Genomic DNA, 7918 nt, shown 5'->3' with positions numbered 1-7918 from the left:
TTAACCTTAGCTTGTTCCCTCTGCATATAGCTCCCTTTTGTACCCTATTGTTGGGAAAAGGAGGAGATATAGTGAGTGATTCCCTCTGATTTTTAAAATAGGATGTCAGGAGTTTCTCAGGGATATGTCATATCCTAAAATGAAAACCTGCCTTGTTTTCCCCCAACCCAGCAGTTGTAAAGCCAGGCCATGTTCCTTATATCAGTTATTTATGTATATTATTTGCCTGGGATAATAAAGCAAAAAGTTACAACGTAAATGACTACATTAGACAAGGTGAAATGTGTAGAGTGTGGACTCTGGGTATATAGTAAGGATGTTCAGCCTGCGCCAAGTCAAAGAGGATTTTGAGTATCATCAGTTCCAAGAGACAGGGATAAGTCTCCCCATTTATACCTCCCCTGGGACACATTTATATTGAGCTGCATCTTTGGACCCCAAACACACTGTCAGATGTAGGTGTCAGTCCTTTTAGCCATCAAGGTATGCTATTCTCTCTACCCTGTTAGGTGGGCCATAGGAAATTTGAAACAGGCCCAGCCCCCATGTCACCCTTCCTCCAAATCAGTGTTTTTCTGCATTTGGGTTTACAGATCACAGGCACATGAGAATTATGCAGAGAAACGGGAACAAACTTTTATGATTAGTTCTGGAGAAGAAATGAGGGTTCTGAGTAGAAAACAGGGAGAGGGGAAGAGTCAAGCTTAGGCAGAAGGAGTCCCACCACATCCAGGTCTGGAGGAAAATGGAAGAGGAATACTTCCATCCACTGCTCTGTGAGGACTGTGACCACAGTGATTGAACTATAACCTTTAACCTATTCATTTAGGTTGCAGAAATGCAGAACCGTTTCTCACCTTTAGGAAAAATTGCGGGGCAGGGAGTAGGGATGAAATGCTGTACCTATGGGCATTCAGTTGGCTCCACAATTCCAGAGGTCAAGACTAGATATCTATTTCCCATCTAACAAGGCCCACACATGATCCAGCCTAGGAAGAAGATGGAGAACATCGGCTAATTTTCAAGGAAGCTATTCCCTGGGGCCATGCATTTGCCTCCCCAAGAAACCAATTCAAATCTGAAAGAGAACATAGTCAATGGCTCAGAGGAACAGCGCATGATGAGGATGAGGTGGTCCTCATGTTGAAGCTGATTGTTTTTATGTTCACTATACAAGTAGGGCTGCTAGGAGTAGACACTCGAGAATGCACCGCACTAAAGGCCTGGGGAGGCAGTGGTCCTGGGCCCTCAGCTGTAAGCCAGGGGTCTTTGACAGGGCATGGCCCCCAGGGGTGTGAACTTTGGGGGCAGTAGTGTCTCCAAACAGTGGTGTTTATAGGGCTGACCTCAGGGTCAGAGTCCTCAGGGCCAGAGTCTGGCTGGGGAGCCGGAATTCGTGTGACATTCAAAAGTATGAATTGACTGTGTTATCTGTAAGGCTTTGTAAGTCTGGGGGGATTTAAAATGGGGATATGTGGAGATCTTTTCAGTTGTCGGCGTCAGTGCCCCTAAGCCCTACAGTGCTCAAGGATCAACCGAATGCGCGGGACCATTTCTCATCACCCCCGTCATTTCTAAGGTGATTGAAGCGACAATTGCCCCCCTCTGGAGTCCTACCATAGCCTCAATGTCCCTGATCCTACTCTCACCCTTCAGACTGTGCTGAGACGGTGAGAACAGCCTGAGGCCAAAACAAGACTTTTAAACGTCACGTCATCGAGTAAAACTTCCACGTGAGGTTTCTGTCAGAACGACCAGGGGCTCTGAGCAAGAAATTCACGGAATTTGCAGAACAAGTTCCTCGGCTTCTTCTGTATCCAACAGCTAATGGACTCTGGACTGTGACATGAAGAGAAAAAAGACAAGATCTTGTCAGTCCTCCTGACACATCCGAAGGCCTGTGGTCTCGGGCCTGAAACGCGCCCCACGCCCCGCTGCTGCCCCCAGGGCGCCGCCCGACGGTCCCTCTGCTGGCAGCCCTCGTCCCGCAGGTGCCTTTCTCCGTCCTTCTACGAGGCTTCCACCTCACTGCGGCGGGCGGTCGACGGCGGCTGCTTCTGGCCTCGGCGGAAAGGTGCGGGTCTGCGGAAGGAAGCGCGACTTTTCTCGCGTGGGGAGCCTGGTTTCGGGGGCGCAGCCCGCCCGCGGCCGCCGCGGGGCTCGGCTCCCCTTCCCACCATCCCACCAGCCTCCACCCGGTCTAGCGCCCGCGCCACTTCCCCGGCCGAGCTCTCCAAGGCCTCGGTCCTCGCGGCCAGGGCGGGGCGCACAGTGCGCGGGAGGTGGGGCCGGAGCTCCGCCGAGCTGGCCGCCTCCGCCTCCGGGGCACCGAGACGCGGGGACCTCCAGACGCCTAGAAGGGCGGGAGGGGAAGAAGGGCGCTCGCGCGGCGTCGGCGGCGTCGGCGGCGTCGGCGACGCGGTTCCGTGTGCGCCGCGTCCCGGGCTGAGGGCCGGGCGGAGCGGGGCGGCGGCCCTGTGCGGGGCTCCGCGCGCGTTCTGGGAGCGGGCGGGCCCAAGCGGCCGGGACTCGGGCCTCCGTCGCCGCCGCCGCGGGCGTCCCCAGGGCTGGCCGAGGGCCTCGGCCCCGTCGGTCGGCGCGTCCCTTTGTGTGGGCTCGGTCTCCAGCCCCGCCTGGTTGCTCTCACGGGGCTCGCGGTGGTGGCCCGGCCTGGCCGGCAGGCCGCCCCAGAATCGGCAGTGCGGACCCCAGCCAGACCGGAGGATTCCGCAGCCCTGGTTCACCCCCGATGTGAACCGGATCGCCAGTGGCGCCCCCTTGCGTTCCTGGTGAGGAAACAAGACTCAGAGAGGACAGAGTCGTGCAGGAGGTTACTCATCCCTCCACCCACCAAATACTCGGTGAGCCCCTGCCGCGAAGTGCTAGTCCTGCGGTTACCGTTGTGTGTTTTCTGGAAGGGGAGAAACGGAACAAGCTTGGAAAGCAGAAGCCGAGTCTGGAAGTCTGGAGGGCTTGAAAACGCAGACTTGGAGGGCGAGTCATCCTAAGAATTAGGTGATCGTTAAAAACAAACAAGAACGCATTCATTCCTTTAAAGCCTTAGTTCTTCCTCTCTGAAGATCCTTGACTCCGCAAAGTCTCCTCTTCCTGCTGCAGACTGGCTGGAAAGCTGGAGAGCAGCGGGAATGCGTTTTGCAGTTAGAGAAGAGTATGGAGACTTTTTATATAGATCAGACAACAGGTAAAAAGGAGTCACTGTAGATCTTCAGCCACAGAAGCCTTGTTTCTCACCAGCCACACGACCTTTGGCAAGTAATTCAGTGTCTGGTAGCTTCATTTCCTCATCTTCAGAATGGGAATGATCATCCTTACTGCTCACGCTTCTATAGGAAGGGGAGTTACCCATGGATGGGACACTACTCTGAGTGTCCTCCTGGAGCTGAGCTCTGGGAGAACTCAATCATTTCTATCTGTTTACAGCGATTCAGCACCCCATTAGGAACTTCCTCAGCAAACCCGAGAAAGAGATCAGGCAAGACTTGTGCTGGGCAGACCCTTTGGAGTGAGGCTTTCTGTGCCGGGCAGGTGAGAGACCTATAGTGTGAAATGAGTTATCTGGGGACAGGAATCCTGCCCATTAGCGGAAAGGACCATGACTGCAAGGGAGCATTTCCGGATGGCTCTTTATTGAGGAGAAGAGAAGCAGAGAAGTGGGACCTTGAGGAGTAGAGTTTGGGGGTGGGAGTTCAATAGTAATATAGTTGAACTCAACTTTGGATGGCAGGAGACTTGGACTTGAGTCATAGCTTTCTTCTAAGTTTCAATGTCCTCATCACTACTTTTGAGAGAGGTCACTTGGAATCCGCATGATTCCTTCCAGCATTGACATTCTGGGAATCTCTGAGTAGTTAGACTAGGTCAGTCTCAGAATTGGGGTCCCTGGATAGCCCTGTTGAGACAACACTGCTGAGACTTTAAATATATACTGTCATGGTGTTCAGGCAAGATGAAGCACGAAAGAGATGAACAAGTGGAGGAGAGATGGCAGTGGTCATGTGTGGAGCGTGGAGTTCTTACCATCCCTACACCCGGATAGAATCTTAAACTTGTTTAACATTTCAAATCATAACATTTACTGAACCCCCTCTATGCTAAGTACTTTGTGGAATCCACATATGAACACTCTGGGCCTTGCTCTTGGGAGCTTAGAGCTTAATGTGTACTTGGAAAGAAGAATGACACAGACATATACCCAGTTAACTTTAGTATAAGGCAACTGTAGTTCATATTACAGATTTGTTACGGTGGCTTTTTTTTTTTTTTTGAAGTACAGGAATTTCTGTATGATCAAACCTATCTGCTTTTGTTATGATGTCAGGCTTGTTTTAGGCTTTTTTGCTTCCTGGGATCAAATTATCCCCTGATTTTTTTCGCCCAGTTCTTTTATTTATTTTTTTTTTTTTTGTCTTTTCAATTTTGATATTTCATTCATCAGTCTCTCTGGAATTTTTCAGGTATTCCCTCTTAGTCCTCGATCCGTTGCAGCTAATCAGTAACCAAGGACCATGTGACCACTGCTCACAGAGACTTGATCAGGCAGGTGATGATGGTGAATTAAAGGAATACGACCTCCCAAGGTAAAACTACTTTCTCTCTCTTTCTGGGAATATGACCCTGCCCTTTGTGAGTTTCTCATAGCCTGCACTGAACGTGGTCCTAAGATCACTCACCCATCAGTCTCAGGGATTTGTAGGTTGGAGATTTGTGGAGCCTCATTGGTTCATTTGCCAGTTGTCCGAGATTATGCTTTTATGCACAGTTGCTTGGATACCCCTGGTGTCCTCCTGGCCCTGTGGTCTCATCTGTCCCTCCTCCTAGTTCTCTAGCCAAGAGTTCACCTCCCCGCACACATATCAGTGCCTGGGAATTCTTTCTGAGGGAATTTCCCATTCAGTCAGACAGAGGACAAGTAGTTTTTCTTTTGACCAACCTCTCCTTAGACTAGCCCTCCCTGGTCTTCTGATAAGTCTTGTTTCTTTCTCAGGTCCCCAGAACCACATTGGGCTTCCTTTTGGCACATCCTTGTGCATTTCTCTTTCTCCCTTCCTGCTTTTCTAACCAAAATCTCTATGTCAGTGAGCTTATACATTTGCATGACTTCCTTTGTCCCCTCTGTCTTACTCTCAAATTTGCATTCCTGACATATTCTTCCTCTTCTCATCTAAAGTGTTTTCCTGTTCTTCATCTTCCTTAGTGACATGACCATTGTTGATATTCAGACCTGGATCTGGTAACTTTGAATTCTTTCTTTTAGTCATCCTCTGTATCCAGTCTGATATAAGTATATGCTTTCCTGGAAATAGCTAGATTTCATCCTTCTCTTTCCTATCATTATCCTGGACTAGGGTCTCACTATCACATTCATTTATTCATTCGTTCAACAAACATTTATTGGGCACCTAGAAAGTGGCAGACCCTCAGTAGAGGGGTCACGAATACTGCATTCCTAAAGTCTCCCCACTCATTTCCCTTCCTCCATTCTTTCTTGCAGCTCTATTCCAGCTGGGCTAATCTTCCTAAAGCATTCTTTTTTAAAGAAACATGTTTAATTCAAGTATAGTTGACATACAATGTTATACCCTAAAGCGTTCTTTTCCTCATGCCATGTCTAGGAAGGATGATGTGAAATTTATTGTCCAAACTGGGATATTTTTGTGAGTTCAGGAGGCCACTGATTTATAGTGATGCTAGAATAGCAGGTATAAGCCAGCTCTGTTCTGGGACATCTGAGATATATGAACACTCTACTCCTAGGTGGCATCTCTTGATTCTGTTTTCTTCAATTTGCGTCTCGTGGGATACCCAGCTGCCTCTGTCCTGTTTTCTACTCCGTGAAGCTGAGAGAATTATTAATGTGCTGGGGTGTGGAGGGAAGTTTGAGAACTAGGGGATATGAATAGCAATGCTCGAAAAACTGTGTTACTGACAAGTGAGAGTGAGGAGAACAGCAAGGTAGAAAAAAGAATGTAGACTGGGGAAAGAAAATGATGATGGTAAATACTTATTTCCCATTGACCATTAAATTATATCCATATATGCCCCATAATTTCAGTGTTCTGACTCATATAACTTCAGGCAACTTCTTTCATTCCTTCATTTGTTCATTCAAACAAAAATTTTTTTGATTCCTACTGAATGCCGGGACTGTGCTAGTTGCTGGGAAGACAAAGGTGAACAAAATGGACAAAATCCCCACCATCATGAAGCTATGTGATACTGTAATCTCGCATTTATTTCTGAGTACACTGGCCCTGTGCAATCTTTTTTTTTTTTTTTTTTTTTTTTCCTGCCTTTCCACAAGCTTCTTTTGGAGGAAATAATTTCATCTTCTGGGGCTCATCCAAAGGTGTGTGTTCTTAAAGTACCTTTCCCCAAAGGGATTCAATTCAGTAAATGTTCCCTTCCCTCTTACCCATCACCTCTTGATTGGGTACTTTATAAATCTTAATTTGGCTTCTTCATTTTTCACCATTTTCTCCACTGTAAGCTCCTTAAAGGTAGATGCAATACTTCATGCTTGTATTAGTGTGCTCAGGCTGCCATAATAAAATCCCACAGACAGGCAGTGTAAACAACAGACATTTCTTTTCTCACAGTTCTGGAGCCTGGAAGTCCAAGATCAAGGTGACCACCTGATTCAGTTTCTGGTGAGGACTCTCTTCCTGGCTTATAAATGGCCACCTTCTTGTTGTGTGCTCAAATGGCTGTCCTCAGTTTATTGGGAGGAGGAGGAGAGGCAGAAATGGAAGCAAAAATGAGCTCTCAAAAAAAAAAAAAAAAGAGCTCTCCTATGTCTTCTTATAAGGACACACTAATCTTGTCAGGTCAAAACTCCACCCTCATGATCTCATTTAACCTTAATTTACCTCCTTAAAGGTCATATCTTCAGATATAGTTACATTAGACATTACAGCTTCAATACGTCAATTAGGGATGAGGGGGACACATTCAGTACATAACAATCCTTTATTTTTAATATTTTTTAATTGAAGTTTGGTTTGCCAGCATATAGTATTTATTTATTTACATTCTTTTTTTTTTTATTTTTTATTTTTTATTTATTTATTTATTTATTTATTTATTTTTTATTTATTTACATTCAATAATGGTATTTATTTCTTTGTGACAGAGCCATGTAAATACGTGGCTATTAATATTTTCCATGAACACCTCTTTCTTGAAAGCCACGAGACTAATCTTTTCCACAGCAGCCTTTGATAGTAGAATAGTTACTACAATAGCTAACTGGGAAGCTTCAGATCAGTCATGCCTAGAAATGAGACAAGCTGGGGCTGGCTTCAAGGCATTATCTCATTCTGAATCCTTATTATGTCTTGTTCTCATAATTATGAAGATTCATTCTCAAGTTGGGAAGTCATTTCCCAACCTTTCATAAGAAATACTATAAAAAGAATTAAAAAATAATGCAAGTTGGCAGAAGACAATTTGCTAGCAAAATGAGAGGCCTCTATAACAGAAAATATATAAACTTACCCACCTTTTCATCCATCCATTCATTCATCCACAAATAGTTATTTTCTACCTTTCTGCAATAATGCTTTTTAAAATTTTCCCTGTGTTAGATCCAAAACAGAGATGTGTACAGAGTAGAATCCTCAGTAACTACTACTTTAAGACATGTAGGAAAAAAAAGAGTTTTAGAGAAGATTGCAAATGGAAAAGAAATTCAGAAAGAACCATCAACTTTCCCAGAGAGAACATTGGAAATGGCTTCACTTTCTGTCCCACCCTGCTCTGCAGGCACCTGGCTTCTCACTGAGTTTCCTCCTTATTGATTAGGAGAGGTAACAACAGCTGGATGTGTTCAGTATCCTGGCAAGAATCCACCCTTCAACCACCATTTTCTCTGCGTTTATATCTTGAGCACAGATTTGTA

This window comes from Vulpes vulpes, chromosome 9 (genome assembly GCF_048418805.1).
Source record: "Vulpes vulpes isolate BD-2025 chromosome 9, VulVul3, whole genome shotgun sequence".
Lineage (NCBI taxonomy): Eukaryota > Metazoa > Chordata > Mammalia > Carnivora > Canidae > Vulpes > Vulpes vulpes.
Note: the sequence above shows the minus strand (reverse complement) of the source record.